Source organism: Loxodonta africana, unplaced genomic scaffold (assembly GCF_030014295.1).
Source record: "Loxodonta africana isolate mLoxAfr1 unplaced genomic scaffold, mLoxAfr1.hap2 scaffold_95, whole genome shotgun sequence".
Classification (NCBI taxonomy): Eukaryota; Metazoa; Chordata; class Mammalia; order Proboscidea; family Elephantidae; genus Loxodonta; species Loxodonta africana.
In genome coordinates this window covers 318,827-339,347 of record NW_026975669.1, presented here as the reverse complement: position 1 = coordinate 339,347, position 20,521 = coordinate 318,827, and the positions used below count along the sequence as shown (strand labels likewise).

The 20,521-nt window shown below is 40.2% G+C and overlaps 1 long non-coding RNA gene across 1 annotated transcript; it reads right to left on the bottom strand.

The window, feature by feature from the left end:
• Nucleotides 1-298: 298 nt before the first annotated feature.
• Nucleotides 299-20,001, bottom strand: LOC135230267 (uncharacterized). Its single transcript, XR_010320899.1, has 3 exons — nt 19,385-20,001; nt 576-723; nt 299-323 (listed from the first exon to the last, which is right to left on the bottom strand). It is a non-coding gene; the product is annotated as an uncharacterized LOC135230267 (long non-coding RNA).
• Between the last annotated feature and the right edge of the window lie 520 nt (nt 20,002-20,521).

Sequence of the window (20,521 nt, the reverse complement as noted above, 5' to 3'; positions counted from 1 at the left end):
AGATGTCTGTACTCATGCCTGGTGAATAAACTGGATAATAATATTTTCAGAGCGAAATGAGATGTTCTAACAGAAAAATAGGCCTGAATTCCCACGTGGGCCATGAGCCTACTACTCTGAAAGCCTTTCCCAGAGAGGCATTTCAGGCACTTCTAGAGCAGCAGGAGCACTGGGGAATGCAGGTGTCAACCTCCCCCAGGGCCTTCTCTGAGGGGTAAGTACCTGCTTTAGTACTGAGCTTAGTGGTTCATAAATTGTCATTCTGCATAAGGTCTTCAGGTTCAAGTCTGTAATGCAGCTGGGATTCTGTGTGTGCTGCATCTCTGCATCAAAAGAACATGCTTCTAGAAGCAGAATGCCAGGAGAGAGGCGGTTGGGCAGTTGGCGTTGGGGGGTGCTGCGCAGACAGGGGTGCCCGAGGGAGGCACAATATAGTCATTCTGCAGGAGGTCTAGTCCTTCTGCACAAGAATTAGAATGCTTCTCAATGCACAATAGTTTACATGCAGGACATAAACAAAGTGACTGAAGGACAAAGTTGAATAGTAAACCAAGCCACTCCCTGTCAATCCTTACCTGAGAGGGTCTTCATCAGGACTTCCGGGGATGGAGAAGGACACAGTAAACGCTGATTTATTTTACCTCTTCCTTCCTCAAGAAACAGGAACTGGTGTTAAGATGTCAGGTGTCAAGCCCCAAACTCCTCTTCTGGTCTGTATTTAAGCTGTATAATAAAACTGGGAATCAGGCAATCAGCCATGAGCAGACAGACCCAGGAGTATTTCCAGTGCCCCACATCTTTGAGCTCCAGTGAGATCCTGTTCTTAGTCCCTAGATTAGCAGAGGAGCTGAAAGACTGAAATTCCGCGTTTTCAGGCAACTTGGGCTTCAAGCAGGCACTTATTGCTAAAGTCGTATTTCTCTGTGTTAATTTATGATCCTTAACTCAAATCCGGACTTTGAAGCTCATTTTGATAACTCCTCATTAGTCTGCCTAGACAAGAGTCTGCTCACAGTCAGTGATGACAATGGAGGAAACAAAGTCCCTAGCCCAGAGGAGGGACTGTTCCCCAAATTTGGGGCAATGCCCCTGGGGAGCATCGGCGAGGTGCACTGTGGCCTCTGTGGATTTGCCTTCTGCTCCTGGAATTGCACCCTGGGGGCCTCCATATGCAGACGCAGAGTCCGTGGGTGACCACAACTCCTGCCCTTCTGGGTCATCGTCCGGACGCACGTTGCGATATGCTTCCTGCCCTCCTTCCCAGCATAAGTGCTGCGATCACACGTGGCAGAACCAGTTCCCAGGTCCAGACCCTAGGTCTTGCCCTCCTTGGCCTTAGGCTTCCCCTAGTCCTGGGGGAACCCGCAAGCCTGGCGGGTGCGAGGTGAGCACCCGGCTGGGCGGGCTTGGGCCTGTCTCAAAAGGCTCATGGCGCACGCAGGTTCCACCTCCTTAGAGCCCGCGGGCTTGCGGCGGGCAGCCCGGCATCTCCTGCCTCCCTCGGGCGCCCTCTCTGGGCAGCAGCTCCCCTCCCCCCGCCCCGCCAACCACCCAACAGTCGCACTGCCTGCTTTCTGCTTCTAGAAGCGTGTTCTTTTGATGCACACATGCACACACACAGAATCCCAGCTGGATTACAGACTTGAACCTCAAACGCACAACTTTAAAACTACTAGACTGGGGAGGGGGGGTATTGGCAGTGAAAAAAGGAAAAAAAAAATAAGAAAGAGAACAATTACAAAAAAAGTATTAGAAGACTGTAACCTCACGTTATGGACTCAAGAAGGCTGCGGATACACAACTACGTAGATAGCATACTGTTGTCTCTTTCTTTGCAAATACGTCTTAGATGAGGGAATTTGGTACCGGGAAGAGTTGCAGAGCCTGACTTTGGGGAAATCTGGGATTGATTAATTGGCTTGCATGAGGCTACAAGCCCTGATAATCAATATTTAAAGATGAGATTCGAGCAATCTAGAACATGCATCAGAATTTTTTACAAGTAAATTAGCACCAGAAGAGGCCTTTAACCACTAAATAAAATGGGTCAGTAGTTCAAGATCTCCCTACAAAGAAAATGGCAGACCTAGATCGTTTCCAGTCAGGTTCCAGCAAACATGCAAGAAACAGTCATTTTAATCTTGTACATAGTCAACAGAGATTAGAAAACCATGAGATACTCCCCTAACTTGATCCTTATGGCTAGTTTAAAAATGATAACAAATTAGAGAAGGAAGGTAGAAGAAGAGTTAGAGGACAAGCACACTCAGTAACTGAGATGCAAAACCCTACATAAGATGCCAGCAAAGGAAATCCAGCAAAGGGTAAACCACGTAACATGCCATGATCAAGGCGGTTTATTGTAGGCATACAAATTTGAGTGGACATTAAAGATTTAGTAATTTCATTCACCACATGCATAGGTGAAAGAGGAGAAGACATATGCTCACCTCAAGAGATGGGGGCAAAGCAGGTTGATAAAATCCAATCACACGGAGAGATAAGGACTAGGAGCAAACATGGAACAGAAAAGGAGTTCCCGAACGTGGAAAACTACAACTAGCATGATAGTTCATGGTGATGTGTGGGACATTCTCTTTAAAATTAATAAAAAATAAAATAAGGATGCTTCTATCATTATTTTTATTAAACATTTAACACTGGAAGTGTAAGCTAGTACAAAAAAAGTATAACTGCTATTCATAGATTATAGGACTGTCTCCATTGAAAACCGTAGAAAATATTGGAATTAATAGTAATCATAAATAAAAAATAAATTGAAATTTCAATGCGTCAGCATCAAGCGGACTCTGTCATAGCTCTTAGGTGAAAGCAAAGGACACTGATACGGAAAGAGCAGGTTCGGGTGGGCTAGACCAAGGAGGGAAGAAAATTATTCTGCACTGGGCTGAACTTATAAGCACGGGTAGGTGTGTTAGTTACCTAGTCCCTCCATAACAAAAAATAACACAACTGGATGGCTTTTAAAGGACAGAAATTTATTTTCTCACAGTTTAGCAGGTAGTCGTTCGAATTCAGGGCATGGCTGTAGTGGGAGGTCCTTCCTTGTCTAACTCAGCTTCTAGTAGATGCCAGCAATCATTTGTGTTCCTGGCCTTCTAGAAGCATCTGTCTTCTTTGTCTGTCTTCCTTTTCACCTGTTTGTGTCTGTCTGTGTGTATTCTGCTCCTTTTATAACTAAGAAGAGTTAGGCTTAGGACCCACCCTACATTGGTATGACCTCATTCACATAATAAAAGCAGGCCCCTTATTTCCAAACAAGGTCAGAATTACAGGTACAGGGGTTAGGATTTCCACATACATTTTGGAGGGACACAATTCAATCCCTAACAGTTGATTTACCAGATATTCTGGATTGAGAGTACTCACATGAACAGCTGAGAGTAGTTCCAATTCTTTGCTACATTCAGTGGCTGAAACCTGTCTCAATGGTCACCCATAGGAATGCTGGAGCAATTTATTGTGCAGGACCTGGCCTACCATTCCTAATCATGTCCATTGTGTGGAAAAACACACACTCCCATCACCGAAGCCTTGAGAAATTCATCGATAAGAACGGAATGGTGGTTGGAACCAAGAATTGTTTCATAGCCTAGATAACATGGTGCAGCTGTTAGATATTCACATGGAGATGTCAGGTAATAAAACTTCACCCCACATGGGGATGTCAAGGATAATACCAACGGCTAATGTTCATTGAGTACCTACACTGGTGCCAGGCACTCCTGTGCTTTTTCTTTCATGTTTGCTTTTCATGATGGCCATATGAGGAATGTATCATTATAATGCATAAAGAGGTCAATACAGAGAGTTAGGCTCACATTTGAATATATGAGTCTGGACCCAGGAGGAGTTTGAATGGATGGAGGTATAAACCTCACGTCCTTAGCTACAAATAGACAGCAGTAAACTCACTGAGGCATCCTAGAGGGAGGGTGTCAGTAGAGAGAGGAGCAGGCACCAAGCCCAAGGGTACTCGGGTATCTAGAAGCTTGCCAGGTGAACAGCAGCCAACAAGCCTCTCTGAAGTCCAGTGTGGTTCCTGGAGGGTTGTCTGTCCTTGCTCTCAGCTGCATTTCCCCAGTGCTCCTCCCACCTGCACTGGGTTGTCCCCTTCATGAGGACAGGGACAGTGTGTACCTTTCACCACTGTATCTGCATAACATAGACTACTTCTGGCCCATGGAATATACTGACTGAATGAAAAATAAACAAAGGATAAGTACGTAAAATCCTTCGTAGTTGATACCTTGAAATACATTAAGGGGCTTCATGAGTAAGAGGGAGAAAAATTGATCAGGGCTGCTTCTGAGACCATCCCTTAGGCGTAATGAGTGTTAAACAACACTTAAACAAAGAGATTTAATGGCAGAGATGTATGTTAAAAAGATGTAAGTATAGCTTAAAGATTACTAGAAACATGCACATTATTGCAACTATAGTCAAATCGCTAAAAACCATATAGTACATGCACACAGAATATTACAAAGTAATTTAATGCCCTCATTAAAAAAAAAACAAAAAAAAATTACCATGAAAAGACTAATGTTGAATGAAAATATCAGGATATAATATCTGTGTTAATATACATAAATGTGTGTGCGAATACACACATAAAACCAGTTGTCATTGAGTCAGTTCTGATTCATGATGACACCAGTGTGCCAGAGTAGAACTGTACTCCATAGGGGTTCCAATGGCTGAGTTTTCAGAAGTAGGCTGACAGACCTCTCTTTCATAGCAATTCTGGGTGGACCTGAACTCCAACTTTCTGTCAGCAGCTCAAGATATTAACCATTTGCATCAACCAGAGACTCTAATACACATACATGCCAATATAAGCAAGAAAATAGACATATCGGAACGTTAATAATTTATTCGATGCATTACGTATGCTTTCTTGTTTTTTTTTTTTTTTTTGCATACTTTCCCATTGCTTCCAAGTTTTTGAGGAATAGAATGTACTTCTGGAAAAATTCATGAGAGATTTTTAAGTAATGAAATAATTAACAGAAACAGAATGAGTAAATCTGTGGCAAGGCAGCCCATGAACCCAAGATTACAGTAACACTGGTATGAAAAGCAGAATTGTGGAGTCCTGAAGCTCAGTGGTTCCATGCATCCATCAGGAAAGAGGGAAGAGCAAATAAACAAGGAGAAAATACAGTGAGCCAGAGGAGTGGGAGCCCTCTGTTGTGGGCACAGTTTTCTCATGAAACTTTAGATGGACACAGTGGGTGGGATTATCCACTTCCATCATACAAACATCTTTATTACCCTTGATTTTAACGGAACTATGTTATAAAAACAAATAATAAAATAAAGTATAATAAAAGAATAAATCTCATCAGTGGACTACTATCATTTTCCCCAGCCACTGAGGAGGGCAGGAGACACACAAGGGAAAGAAGATGGAGCAGTGTGAAAACTCATGCTAAGTGGGGAGGAGAGCGTTTCTGAGACAGGCCTTAGCTGCTACCACCTAGGGAAGTAGGCAGCCGTGCAGGACCAACTGGAAGAAATGGCACATTATTTCTGAGACCTACTCCAGCTCATAACAAATTATGGATAACATGGGGAAGAATGAGATTTCCAGGACACTTAACTGTTTTTATGAGAAACCTGTACATAGAACAAGAGGCAGTCATCTAAACAGAACAAGGAATACAGCATGGTTTAAAGTCAAGAAAGGTGTGCATCACTGTTGTATCCTTTCACCATATGTATTCAACCTGTATGCTGAGCAAATAATCTGAGAAGCTGGTCTGAAGAAGAATAAGGCATCAGGATTGGAGGAAGACTCATTAATAACCTGAGATATGCAGATGATACAATCTTGCTTGCTGAAAGTGAAGAGGCCTTAAAGCATTTACTGCTGAAGATCAAAGACTACAGACTAACAGCCTAACAACTGGACCAATAAGCAACATCATGATAAACGGAGAAAATGTTCACGTCATTAAGGGCTTCATTTTTACTTGGATCCACAATAAACACCCACGGAAGCAGCAGTCAAGAAATCAAACGACACATTGCATTGGGCAAATCTGCTGCCAGAGGCCTCTTAAAGTGTTCAAAAGTACAGATGTCACCTTGAAAACTAATGTGCGCCTGACTCAAGCCATGGTGCTTTCAGTCGCCTCATACGCACACGAAAGGTGGGCAATGAATAAGGAAGACCAAAGAAAAATTGAAGGCATTGAATTACGGTGTTTGCAAAGAATATTGAATATACCATGGACTGCCAAAAGAATGAACAAATCTGTCTTGAAAGAAGTACAGCCAGAATATTCCTTAGAAGCAAGAATGGCGAGGCTTCATCTCACATATTTTGGACATGTTGTCAGGAGAGATCAGTCCCTGGAGAAGCAGGTCATACTTGGTAACAAGTGGCCACAACAATCGGCTCAAACATAACGATGACTGTGAAGGTGACGATAGGTAGTTTAACATACATTTTGACCCATATGAATTAAAATTTAAACAATTATTTCATGCCTTTTTGTAGGGGTTTTAGAATATACAATTAAAATAAATGTAAACAATTAATAGAAAAAATCTCTGAAAATAAAATTTAATTTTTTTAAATCACTGCTCCATACCCCAGATCTAAATGGCTTGATATAAAGCACTGGTCTTTGTGATTCACAAAAAGGAGGTGCCAATTCCTGGAGGGGGGATGGGAGGATAGAGAGAGTTGGAAGCTGGCAAAATTGTCACGAAAGGAGAGACTGGAAGGGCTGACTCATTAGGGGGAGAGCAAGTGGGAGTACGGAGTAAGGTGTATACAAACTTATATGTGACAGACTGACTTCACTTGTAAACGTTCACTTGAAGCTCAATAAAAGTTAATATAAAAAAAAAGCCCAGCCCTGACCAATGTTTGCTTAAAAACTTTGAAAGTTTGTTCCTCTCTAAAATAAAGCAGGGTCTAACTTTAAAAATAAATAAATAAATGTAAACAATTTTTAGAAAAAATCTCTGAAAATAAAATTTAATTTTTTTAAATCACTGCTCCATACCCCAAATCTAAATGGCTTGATATACAGCACTGGTCTTTGTGATTCACAAAAAGCAGGTACCAATTCCTGAACAAGAACTGAAATGACAGGAGAAACCCCCCATGCTGTTACAGCCCTGAGTATGGGCCCTAATCCAGTGATCTGTCTTCATTAATTCCTTTTCATTTCATCTCTGTGAAAGAGGGGAGGGAGAAGGTGAGAGAGGGTTACATGTGCCTATTCTGTTCTTTAGCATCCAGTTCACTGCCAGGAACAAGTATTCGTAAGAGTCTAAAAAACGTTAAAGTACAAATAAGGAGGAAAACCTCCTAGTATATATATGTATTCGGTGGCACAAAGAGTTAAGTGCTCAGCTACTAACTGAAAGGTTGGCAGTTTAAATACACTCAGAGTTGCCTTGGAAGAAAGGCCTGGCAATCTACCTCCAAATAGTCACAGCTATTGAAAACCGTATGGAGGGCAGTCCTACTCTGAAAACTCACGGGGTCGTCATGAGTGAAAATCTACTCAACGGCAACTGGATTGGTAATCTATATATGGCATAAATGTTCGGAAAATTAGTTTCTGAACATATACGCGGCATACAGAATACACTGCACATTAGTATTATGTGCCAAAACCCACTGTCATCAAGTCGATTCTAACTCACAGTGACCCCAAAGGACAGAGTAAAACTGCCCCATAGGGTTTTCACTGAAGCGGACTGCCACGTCTGTCTCCTACAGAGAGGCTGGTGGGTTCGAACCACTGACCTTTCAGTTAGCAGCCAAGTTCTTTAACCACAGAGCCACTAGGGCTCACTGCTGTCATGTACGGTGATTACATAAGCAAATTCTGAAACAAACTGCCTGGGTTTAAATCCTAACTCAATTTATCAGCTGGGTGATCTGGGCACGTTACTTTACCTCTCACTGCCTCAGTTTCCCATTTCTAAAATGGGTCTTATTCAAAAGGTTGTTACGCAGGTTAAATAAAACACACAAGGCACTTAGAAAAAGGCCTTACACACAGAATGAACACAATAATTGTTAGCTTTCATAATTATTAAGGGAATACAAACAAACGGCTAGGTTGAAGGAACTTCCATTGAGAAAGAGCTGAGTTCCAAAATTCATGTGTAAAGTCATTTACATCAACTGTTAAAGTTGTATGTTTAGATTCAAGTGATTACTGAGGTGTGTTATGATCTTGAACAGAGTTCTGGGGACTATACAGGCAGACTCTGCATGCCCTTCTCCTGCACATCCATTCCATCTCCCTTGGAGCCCAGACATCATGTTATCAATTAAACCCCTTCCACGCTGGTGGTGTACTGTTTAAGAGCTACGGCTGCTAACCAAAAGGTCATCAGTTCAAATCCACCAGGCACTCCTTGGAAAGTCTATGGCACAGTTCTGCTCTGCCCTATAGGGCCGCTATGAGTTGGAATAGACTCAGTGGCAATGGGTTTTTAACGGGTATGAGGTAACTGTGCAGTGCTTAAAGACATACCAAAAGCAACCACGAACACAAAAGTATAGTAAAACGTTATTTCAGAGTAGCAAAACCTTAGTTTCTAACACAGTGGTGAATTAGGGTGGACTGTGGATCAAGAGGAGCTCTGGTGGCATAGTGGTTAAGAGCTCAGCTGCTAACCAAAAGGTCAGCAGTTCGAATCCACCAACTAGTCCTTGGAAACTCTATGGAATAGTTCTATTCTATGCTATAGGGTCTCTATGAGTTCGAATCAACTAGGGTCTCTATGAGTTGGAATCAACTTGATGGTGACAAGTTTGGTTTGGTGGGTGTCATGGATTGAATTATGACCCTAAAAAATGTGTGTCTCAACTTGGTTAGGTCATGATTCCCACTATTGTGTAGTTGTCCTCCATTTTGTGATTGTAATTTTACTTTAAGAGGATTAGGGTGGGATTGATTGTAACACCACCCTCACTCAGGTCACCTTTCCCTGGGGTGTGGCCTGCACCACCTTTTATCTCTCCAGAGATAAAACCAAAGGGAAGCAAGCAGAGAGTTGAGGGCCTCAGACTATCAAGAAAGCAGCACCAGGAGCAGAGCACGTCCTCTGGACCCAAGGTCCCTGCACCTGAGAAGCTTCTTGACCATGGGAAGGCTAAGGACAAGGACCTTCTTCCAGAGCCGAAAGAGAGAGAAAGCTTTCCCTTAGAGCTGATGCCTTGAATTTGGACTATTAGCCTACTTCAATGTGAGGTATTAAATTTCTCTTGGTTAAAGCCATCCACTCATGGTATTTCTGTTATGGCAGCACTAGATGATGAAGACAGTGGGTCAAGGTGGAAGGGGTGGATGAAGGACAAAAAAAGAAAAATGGACAACAGGAGAAATATAAGAATTCAGAGAACTGTGAAAATTTAATTCCTGAATATACTTTCTTTCTCCTCCCTATAACTGGAAGGACTTTTCTCATATACAGCATATATAAGGAAATCCTTGCAATATTTAAAACACTTAGATTTTTGTAAAACTCATTCTCTGAAAATTCATGGTGGCCCCATTAATTTCTGGCTTAAAAACAACTCAGAACTAAAAAGAAGCATAAATAAATAAATAAAGGCACTGCTGTCATTTGCGGGTGATGTTCTTTTCCTGCTATCCACAACCCACACACTCGGGTTAATTTTCCAGGGTCAGTGTTCATAGACCATCCTCTTTCTCTTACCACCACCCACCACCCTTAATTATTTAGAAAGGGCAGGGCCAGTCAGTGCTCCAAACATCAAGTTTTCTCTCCAAAATGCCAACTGGCACTTGGGGAGCAGGCTACATTCTCAGCTATCAGCACTTCCACTAGCCTCTGCAGATAAGGAATGTGTCTCCACTGAACTGTTCATTGTAATTAAAAAAAAAAAAAAAAAGTAAAAAACTGTTTCTTAAAAAAAAAAAAAAACCAGGCATTTCCCTATTACCCACCCACCCCACTCTCCCACACCCAGTGCTCCCCCACCACACACACACTCAAATATTTCATACCAAGGGTGTGTCCCAAGCACGGGGTCTGGCTCCGCTCTTCTTTTACACCCCTTGGAGGCCTCTGGAGAAACCATACCTTTGGTTGGCAATTCCCTGAACCCTGCCTATTCAAGCTGGCACTTATTCAAAAAGGCAGGTGAGTCTTCAAGTCAGGTTTTTAAAAGGAGTTTAAGAGGTGCCAGGTGATATGCCTACTCACCCTCAAATTTCTCAAAGGTAATAATTTCTTCAGATGTTTACAATGTCTCAACTATGGGTTAATTAAATCCCTTAGGATGGTGGGCATAGGAAAATCCTCCATCTCAATGCCCCCCATTTCGAAAAAAAAAGAGGGGAATCTCCAAAATTACAAATTTCAATTTCTACATACTTGATTGAACTAAGGAGTAAGTTCCTCACATGTGTTATTCTTGGTCTGAGTCCTGGTGGTGCAGTGGGTAAGAGCTCAGCTGCTAACCAAAAGGTCTGCTGTTTGAATTCACCAGCTGCTCCTTAGAAACCCTATGGGGTACTTCTACTCAGTCCTATAGGGTTGCTAAGAGTTAGAATTCACTGGATGGCAATTGGTTTGTTTGCTTTTCAATCTTTGGCTGAAAGGTAGACTTTGTTATCAATTTATTAAATCAACTGGTAATTTGCTGGATATTTCTCATACAGGAACTTATGATGTCTTCAAATCCAGCTAATCAGGTTTAGGGAGAGAGAAACTTCTCTACCTTAGCTTCCCTGCCACTCCCACATCTTTTTCACTGATTTCCATGCCCTGTTTAAGTGACATCACTCATCACTTCTCACTGTCTAGGTTATCTGAGCCAATTCATGGCAGTCAATTCCACCTGAGCCCTAGGATACCCTCATTTACATACTCTGCCCTGTTCCTTCACCAATGGCTGACCTCACATCTCCCCTTGAATGTCTACTAGGCATCTCAAACTTAATGTGGTTCAAATAAAATTCTTCTTCCAAGTGTCTTATCTACCTCCCAGTCTTCCTTATCTCAGCAAATGTTCTCACTATCCTCTGGGTTGTTCAGGACAAAAACCTAGAAATCATCCTTGATTTCTCTCCTTTATTCAAATCTTGCATCCAATCCATTGACATATTCTGGACTCTTGGCACTACCTTAACATAAATCCTGACTCTATCCACTTCTCACTACCTCCACCTTACATCCACCATCATCTCTTGGTTAAAACTGGACTCCATGCACCGATCTTCCCTCTTATAATCTACATAACAGCATCATTTCAGTGGCTTCTCATGGCAATTAGGAAAAATTCCCAAATCCTTCCCATGGTCTTTCATGATGTGGGACTTGCTCACCATACTAACATCATTTCCTAACAGTCTTCCCTCGGTTCACTCCACACTAGCCATGACTTATTTCCTGAGCTTCCTCAAACGTGCCAAAACACTTGGTTATTTAAGGGCCTCAGAAACAACTCTTTCCTTTATTGGCAATATCCCTCCCTTCAGAACTTCATACAGCTATTCTCTCCTTTGATATAGGTCAGTTATCTCCTCAAATATCCTGCTCCCATAAGCCTTTACTATTAATCTAAAACAGCTCACCCCACTCATTCCCTCACATGCAACTCTGTCTTATTTTCAAAATATTTAGCTCTCCTTGACATTTTTTGTTAATTATTACCTGTATTTTTTCTGGTTGAGAATATATGCAGCAAAACATACACCAACTCAACAGTTTCTACCTGTACAATTTAATAACACTGGCTACATTCTTGAAGTTGTGCAACCATTCTTACCCTCCTTTTCCGAGTTGTTCCTCTGTCATTAACATAAACCCACTGCTCCTTAAGGTTCCTATCTAATCTTTTCAGTAGCTGTTGTCAATCTGATGCCATGTAGACAGTTCTTAAAAGAGCATATGCTCAAGGTAGACCATTTTTATTAGTTAAGTAAGCTAATGTTCTGGAGCCCTCATGGCACAGTGGTTAAGTGATACGGTAGCCAAGCAAAAGAAGAGCAGTTTGAATCCACCACCTGCACCTTGGAAACTCTATGGGGCAGTGCTATTCTGTCTTACAGAGTCTCTGAGTTGGAATCAACAGCAACAGTTTGGTTTTTTCTTTTTCATACTTCGGTTTTAAGATGATTCAAGGGAATGCTTTTGGTGTAATGTTTAAAGATTATCTCACGGCAATAGTTTCAGGAGTTCATTCACCCTCAGTGGCTCCAAAAAGTCTAGGGTTCATTTGAAATTCTGTTCTGCATTTTCCCCCTTTTGATCAGGGCTTTTCTATGGACTCTTTGATCAAAATGTTCAGCGACAGCAGCCGGGAACCTTCTGGTTCTTCTGGTCTCATGGCATGCTAGATGTTCTTCTAAAAAACATGAGTGGATGCTGAAGGTTATCAAATACTTATTTTATTACACCTATTAATGTAATCACATTTATTTTACCTGTACATATGGCAAATTATACTGATTCATTTTCGAATGTTAAACTAACCTTGAATTCTTGGGATAGACCCAACTTGGTCATAATATATTCTTCTTTAGAGTATTGCTGGATTTGTTTTGCATATTTATTTTTATATTTTGCATCTATGTTCATCAGTGACATTGGCCTGTAATTTTCCCATCTTGTGCTTCTCTTGTCAGGTTTTGGTATCAATATTCATTCTACAAGCTTTATAAAATGAGTTTGGGTATATATTTCCTTTTATATTGAAGAATTTGTGAAATATTTCTTGAATATTTGGCAGAATTTGCAGGAAAAGCCATCTGATATGAAGTTTTCTTTTTGAGAATAGTTTGAGCTCTAATTCAATTGTATTAACAGTCGTGGAATTACTTTTGCTTCCTGTTTCTTCTTGAATCGTTGTTATTAACTTACATGGTATGATACGTTTGCCTACTTTACCTAAATTTGCAAATTTATTGGCTAATACGGTTCATAACATTCTCACATTATCTTTATGTTCTGCAAGATCTGTAGTCATTTTCTTTCTAATTCCTGATATTCGTTTTTTATATCTTTATTCTTTTTCACTTGATCAATCTTGCCTAAAGTTTGTCAATTTTACTAGCATTTTCTAAGAATCAACTTTAGTCTTTGTTGATCGTCTGTTGCATGTATTCAATCATTAATAGAAACAAAAATTCCTATGAATGTTTGTTTCTGGTTTTTTCCCAACATTTTGAACGGATGTTTAACTCACTTATTTTTCAAGATTTGTTCTTTCCAATTATATTTTTAAGGCTATAAGTTTCCTATATTATATTGTCTGTACTGCACAAATTTTTATATGCACTATGTTCATAATTGTTCACTTCAAAATGTATTCTAATTTTCATTATGATGTCTTTTTTGACTCATAGTATTTTAAAATATCCAAGCACATGGAGATTTTGTATTTTCATTTTCTAAGATGGTTTTTTTTTTTTTAATTATGATGTACTAACATAAAAAAAAAATGGAGATTTTGTATTTTCATTTTCTAAGATGGTTTTTTTTTTTTAATTATGGTGTACTTACATAGTATCCTCTATATTATTGCAGACTCTTGAAATTTGTTGAGACTTGCTTTATAACACAGTATACAGTTAATTTTTATACACGCTATGTATGTGCATGAGATGAATGTATATTCTTTCCTGGTTAGATAATACACACACATACACATATATCAATTTGGTATTTTTTTTACATGTTAAATCTTCTGTATCCTTGATAATTTATGGACTTCTATGTTTCTGAGGGGTGTGTTAAAAATCTATTATGATGCATGATGTCAAAAGGAGCCCCAGTAGTGCAGTGGTTAAGCACTCAGCTGTTAAACCTTTTGATTTGATCCACCAACTACTCCACAGGAGAAAGATATGACCGTTCCCTTCCATAAAGATTACAGCCTTAGAAACCTTTGGAGAAGTTCTACTCCATCCTATATTCACTATGAGTCAGAATTGACTCAACAGCACACAAGAAAAAATGTATGATGTGATGGAAACTCAGAAGTACGAAGCTAAAAAGAATTGGTCCTACCTCCAGGGTCAAAGGATGAAGGACAGAGAAAACAGCAGAGACATCCAAAAGCTTGGAAAAAGGGCTGAGAGGACAATGGTTGGTGGTTTAAGGGCTTTGAAGGGCTACCATATATACTGAGGAATCTGAAGTGCAATGTTCTTGCCTAAGGATGAAGACATGCTCATAAAGATCCTGACAAAGCTTTAGGCTTGCACCTCTGGTTGATCTTTGGGCTCCATGGGGGCAGGAAGTGAAGGCTAGGGCAGAGTTTTAGGCACTCTTGCTTAGCATTGAAAGAACGTGCCAGTTCAGAGCCAATCTGCAAAGACTGGGATAATGTTACTTTTTCTTTTTGGCTACAAGCATTTAAAGAAAGCACTGTCATGTCATGAACTGACTGCTGAGATAACAGAACAGAACTTCAGTGTCCACACATGAGAAGACATACAATCTTTGCAGAAATAGTTTGGAAACATCACTAAGCAAATGGATGACTGGCCCTCAACAATTAAAAAAAAAAAAAAAGCAAACCCTAATGACAGGAGGGAATCTGATTTCCAGAGTTACATTATAATATTTAAGATATCCAGTTTGCAACACACTATTCTAAGTCATAAAAAGAAAAAAGAAAAGGATGGTTCATTTGTTAAGAAGAAAGAAAGAAGAGAAATGAACAGAAAGCATCCCTAAGGAAACACAGATATTGGGATTACTAGACAAAGATTTTAAACCAATTGTCTTAAATTTCCTCAAAGAGCTAAACAAACCATAGACACACACACAAAAAAAGGAAACCAAGAGAAGAAATGTATGAAGAAGTAGAAAACATTAATAAAGAAATATTATACAAAAGAACCACATAGAAATTATAGAGCTGAAAAGTTGAATAGCTGAAATAAAAATTTCATTAGAGATTCAGGCAGCCAACAGATACATGAGAAAATGCTCTCGATCATTAGTCATTAGAGAAATGCAAATTAAAACTACGATGAGATTCCATCTGACACCAACTAGACTGGCATTAATTCAAAAAACACAAAATAATAAATGTTGGAGAGGCTGCGGAGAGACTGGAACTCTCATACACTGCTGGTGGGGTTGTAAAATGGTACAACCACTTTGGAAATCCATCTGGCGTTATCTTAAACAGTTAGAAATAGAACTACCATACAACCCAGAAATCCCACTCCTCGGAATATACCCTAAAAATACAAGACCCTTCACACAAACAGATATATGCACACCCATGTTTATTGCAGCTCTGTTTACAATAGCAAAAAGCTGGAAGCAAACAAGATGTCCATCAACAGACGAATGGGTAAATAAATTGTGGTATATTCACACAATGGAATACTACGCATCGATAAAGAACAGTGACGAATCTCTGAAACACTTCATAACATGGAGGAATCTGGAAGGCATTATGCTGAGCAAAATGAGTCAGTTGCAAAAGGACAAATATTGTATAAGACCACTATTATAAGATCTTGAGAAATAGAAAAAACGGAAAAGAACACATACTTTTGTGGTTACAAAGGGGGGAGGGAGGGAGGGAGAGGGCTTTTTATTGATCAATCTGTAGATGGGAACTGCTTTGGGTGAAGGGAAAGACAACACTCAAAACATGGAAGGTCAGCCTAATTGGACAGGATTAAAAGTAAAGAGGTTTTCGAGAGAAAATGAAAGCTTCAAAGGATAGCGAAGCAGGGGCTGGGGTCTGGGGAACTTGGTTTGAGAGGACTTCTAAATCAATGGGCAAAACAATTCTATTATGAAAACACTCTGCATCCCACTTTGAATTGTGGCACCTGGGGTCCTAAATGCCAACAAGCAGCCATCTAAAATACATTAATTGGTCTCAACCCACCGGGAGCAAAGGCAAAGGAAGAACACCAAGGTCACACGACAACTAAGAACCCAAGAGACAGAAAGGGCCACTTGAACCAGAGACCAACAATATCCTGAGACCAGAAGAACTAGTTGGTGCCTGGCCACAATCGATGTCTGCCCTGTCAGGGAACACAACAGACAACTCCTGAGGGAGCAGGAGACCAATGGGATGCAGACCCCAAATTCTCATTAAAAGACCACACCTAATGGTATGATTGCGACTAGAGGAATCCCAGAGACAATGCTCCCCAGAACTTCTGATGGCACAGGACAGGAACCATCCCCGAAGACAAATCATCAGGCATGAAAAGGACTGGTCAGTGGGGGGGAGAGAGATACTGATGAAGAGTGAGCTAATTAAATCAGGTGGACACAGGAGAGTGTGTTGGCAACTCTTGACTGGAGGGGGGATGGGAAGATAGAGAGAGAGGGAAGAAGGTAAAATTGGCACGAAACGAGAGACTGTAAGGGCTGACTCAATAGGGGGAGAGCAAGTGGGAGAAGGGAGTAAGATGTATGTAAACCTACATGTGACAGACTGATTGAAATGGTAAATGTTCACTTGAAGCTTAATAAAAATTTAAAAAAAAAAAATTTCATTAGAGGAGCTCAACAGCAGATTTGAGCAAGAAAGCAGGAAAATGTAAACTTGAAAAAGCACAACTGAAATTGTTCTAACTGAGGAGCATAAAGGAAAAAGAATGAAGAAAATGAATAGAGCCTAAGGGACCTGCGGGACAACATCAAGCATACCAATATACTCATTAAGGGAGTCCCAGAAAGGAAAGAAAGATGAAAGGACAGAAAGAATATTTAAAAACGTAATGACTGGAAGTTTCCCAAATGTCATCTAGATATCCAAGAAGCTCAATAAACTCAAAGGACAGTAAATACATAGATATCCACAGACAGACATAATCAAAATGTCAAAAGACGAAGACAGAAACTTGAAAGCAGCAACAGATAAGTGACCCCTAATGTACAAGAGAGTCTCAACAAGTTTAACTGTTGATTTTTCATCAGAAACCATTGAGACAAGAAAATAGTCGAATGATGTATTTAAGGTACTGGAAAAAAAATACAGAAACAAAACTATGAACCAAGATGTCAATATCTAGCAAAACTATCTTTCAAAAATGAAGGTGAAATTAAGACATGCCCAGATACACAAAACCTGAGGGAGTATGTTAGCAGCAGAACTGCCTTATGAGAAATGCTACAGGGAATCATCCTGGCTGGCACGGAAGGACACTAGACAGTAACTTGAAGCCATAAAAAGAAACGAAGACTCCGTAAAGGTAACTACTTAGATAAAACAAAGTCGGTAATATTTTTATATCACGCCTCTCTTTTTTTCATATATGATTTAAAGCACAAATGCATAAAAATACTTACACATCTCTCTTAATGCACACACAATGTATAAAGATGCAATTTTTGTAACAGCAACGTAAGTAGGGGAGGTAACTGAGCTGAATAAAAGCAGAATGTTGTATACTGTTGAAGCTAAATTTGTATTAACTAAAAGAAGATTGTTATGAACATAAGATATTAATTGTAATCCTCATGGTCACCACTAAGAAGTTAAAAAACATAAGGAAAGGAAATAAGGAGAGGATCAAAATTGTACACTTGAAAAAAATCAGTCAAACACAAAAGTGGACGGTAGTGAAGAAAATGAGAAACAAAATATGTATATGACCTACTACAAAGTAGAAGACATAAGTCCTTCCTTATCATTAATCGCTTTGAATTTAAATAGATTAAATTCACAATTGGGATCATTAAAGTTGTGTGTCAACTTTGTTGGACCATGATTCTCAGTGCTTTGGCAGTTATGATGTAGTTTAGCAGTCGTATAACGATGCAATCATTTCCATGATGAGATGTGATATAATGTGATTACCTCCATGATGGGATCTGCTGTGAGTAGCCAATCAGATCTAAGGGAGTTTCCTCGGGGGTGTGGAATGCATCCAATATAGGTGGACTTTCTGGCAAGGCTCTTGAGCTTTTGCTAACTCTGAATCCTGCAGCTGGCTCCTCTTCATCTGATCTCAAGTTTTTGGGACTTGAACTCTCAGCTTACCTTCCAATTTTGGGATTCACCAGCCTCCGCAGTCTGTGAGCTGCGGCCTGCCAGCTTACCTGCCGATCTTGAGATCTGTCAGCCTTTGCAGCCTGTGAGCCACAGACCTGTTGTATGACCTGCAGATCTTGAGTTCTGCAGTCCCTGCATCTATGTGAGTCAGGAGAAGCCACAAGCCTGACCCATGGACTTGAGACTTACCAGCCTCTACAGCCTCGTGAGCCATTTTCTTGATATAAAGCTATTTATATATAAATATATATATATACACCTCACTGGTTTTGTTTCTCTAGAGAACCCAGCCTAAGATACCAATTAAAAGACAAACATTGGCAGAATGCATAAAAAAATCATTCGATTGCTATCAAGCTGATCTGACTCATGGTGACCCCTCCCCTCATGTGTGTCAGAGTAGTACTGACACACAAGTGTGTCAGTTCAATGGCTAATTTTTCAAAAGTAGATCACCAAGCCTTTCTTCCAAAGTGCCTCTGGGTGGACTCAAACCTCCAACATTTTGGTTAGCAGCTGAATGCATTAACCGTTTGTACCTCCCAAGGACTACAACATGTATCTATGTTTATTTCTGTGTTACTTCTCTTTATACTATATACATACATACACACATACACACACATAGACATCCATGAGTGGTTCATACAGATGCTCTGGACTTCAACTAGCAGGGCTCTATTAATTATTGATAGAAAAGTACTGATACCAGTTATAAATGCGTATTTGTCCATTTCCCCTTTCAGATTTATTAGTTTTTGTATTTTGGAGCGCTGTTGTTAGACACGTACACATTTAGGAGTGTTTTATCTTTTTGGAGAATTGAACCTTTATTATGTTATGTCCCTACTTATTCCCAATAATACTCCTTTTTCTGAAGTATAATTTGTCTGATATTAATACAGCCACTGCAGTAGAACTGGATAATTTTCAACCATTTCAAGAGGTAGCATAAGATCAAGAACTGATGGTATAAAAGGAAGAAATCGAAGCTGCATTGAAGGCATTGGTGAAAAACTATCCTCTCTCCACCATCTTCACTAACTCTGACACCAACTGTCCCTCACACAGCACTCCCTACTTCTCTGCCGGGTTCAATAACTCATTGCAATGGCCACACAGAACTCATAGTCCATATTCACGATTATGGAGTTTATTAGGGAAGTAACAGTTATAACTCAGGCTCAACGACACTCAGAATACAGTTCTTCTATCAGGACAGCCTCTTCCCTCCTGTGCTCATAGGCGTGCCTCTGCCTGGCCTTGGGCCGGTCTCTCTCCAAAGGCACTCAGCTTTCCTTCTCCATGGGCCATCATCTCCTATAGCCAGGTCCCTGTTGCTCGGTCTCTCCTGCCATGGCATCTTACCATCTTCAGGGTTACAGCTTCCTCTCTCTATCTCAGTCTCCTGCTTCTAGGAGCTTCTCAGTGCAGGGATCTCAGGTCCATAATATACGCTCGGCTCTTGGCTGTTCTTCCTTGATGGGAGTTGAATCCTCCTCTTTGCTCTGGAACTGGTTCTCTTTGAAGGGAAAATAAACAATCCCCTTGGTGAGCCACAATTACCCTATCACACAGTCCTGCCCAAGCACCAGGGTGGATGTTATAAGACCATGGCTAGAAAGGCCACACAAAGTAAACAATCACATCACAGTACCTTGGACTCATTTTTCAAGTGAAGTACCAAAAATCCCATACAAACAGATTGGTAAAGAATATAATCAACAGCAAGAACATTTTCATACTTATGTTTTCTGTATTTGGAAGAAATCTATAGCACTATTCTTATTTTGCCAATTCACAGGGATCACAGAGATTAGTGGTAGATGTTGCAGTACCAGAAAACTCTCTGGTCAAACAGTCTGTGAGCAGTCTTACAAACATGGATATTCCACCAGAGTCAAAAGAATGACGTTACATATCATCAAAGAGAACATTTCAAGATCTAGGCTGAAGTACAATGTTGTCACTGATAGGCTAAAATCCATACACTTACAAGGAAGACCAGTTTATATGACTATTCAAATTTATGCACCAACCACTAATGCCAAAGACAAAGAAATTGAAGATTTTAAACAACTTCTGCAGCCTGAAATTGATCAAACATGCAATCAAGATGCATTGATAATTACTGGTCATTAGAATGTTAAAGTTGGAAACAAAGAAGGAAAAGTAGTTGGAAAATACAGCATCGCTGAAATAAATGACGCCAGAAATCTCATGAAAGAATTTTGCAAGACCAGTGACTCATCCACTGCAAATATTTTTTTTCACCAACATAAACGGCAGCTATACACGTGGACTTTACCAGATGGAATACACAGGAATCAAACTGACTACATCTGTGGAAAGAGAAGATGGGAAAACTCATATCATCAGTCAGAACAAGGCCAGGGATCGATTGTGAAACAGACTGTCAATTGCTCACATGGGAGTTCAAGTTGAAACTGAAGAAAATTAGAATAAGTCAAAAGGGGCCAAAATATGACCTTGAGTATATCTCAC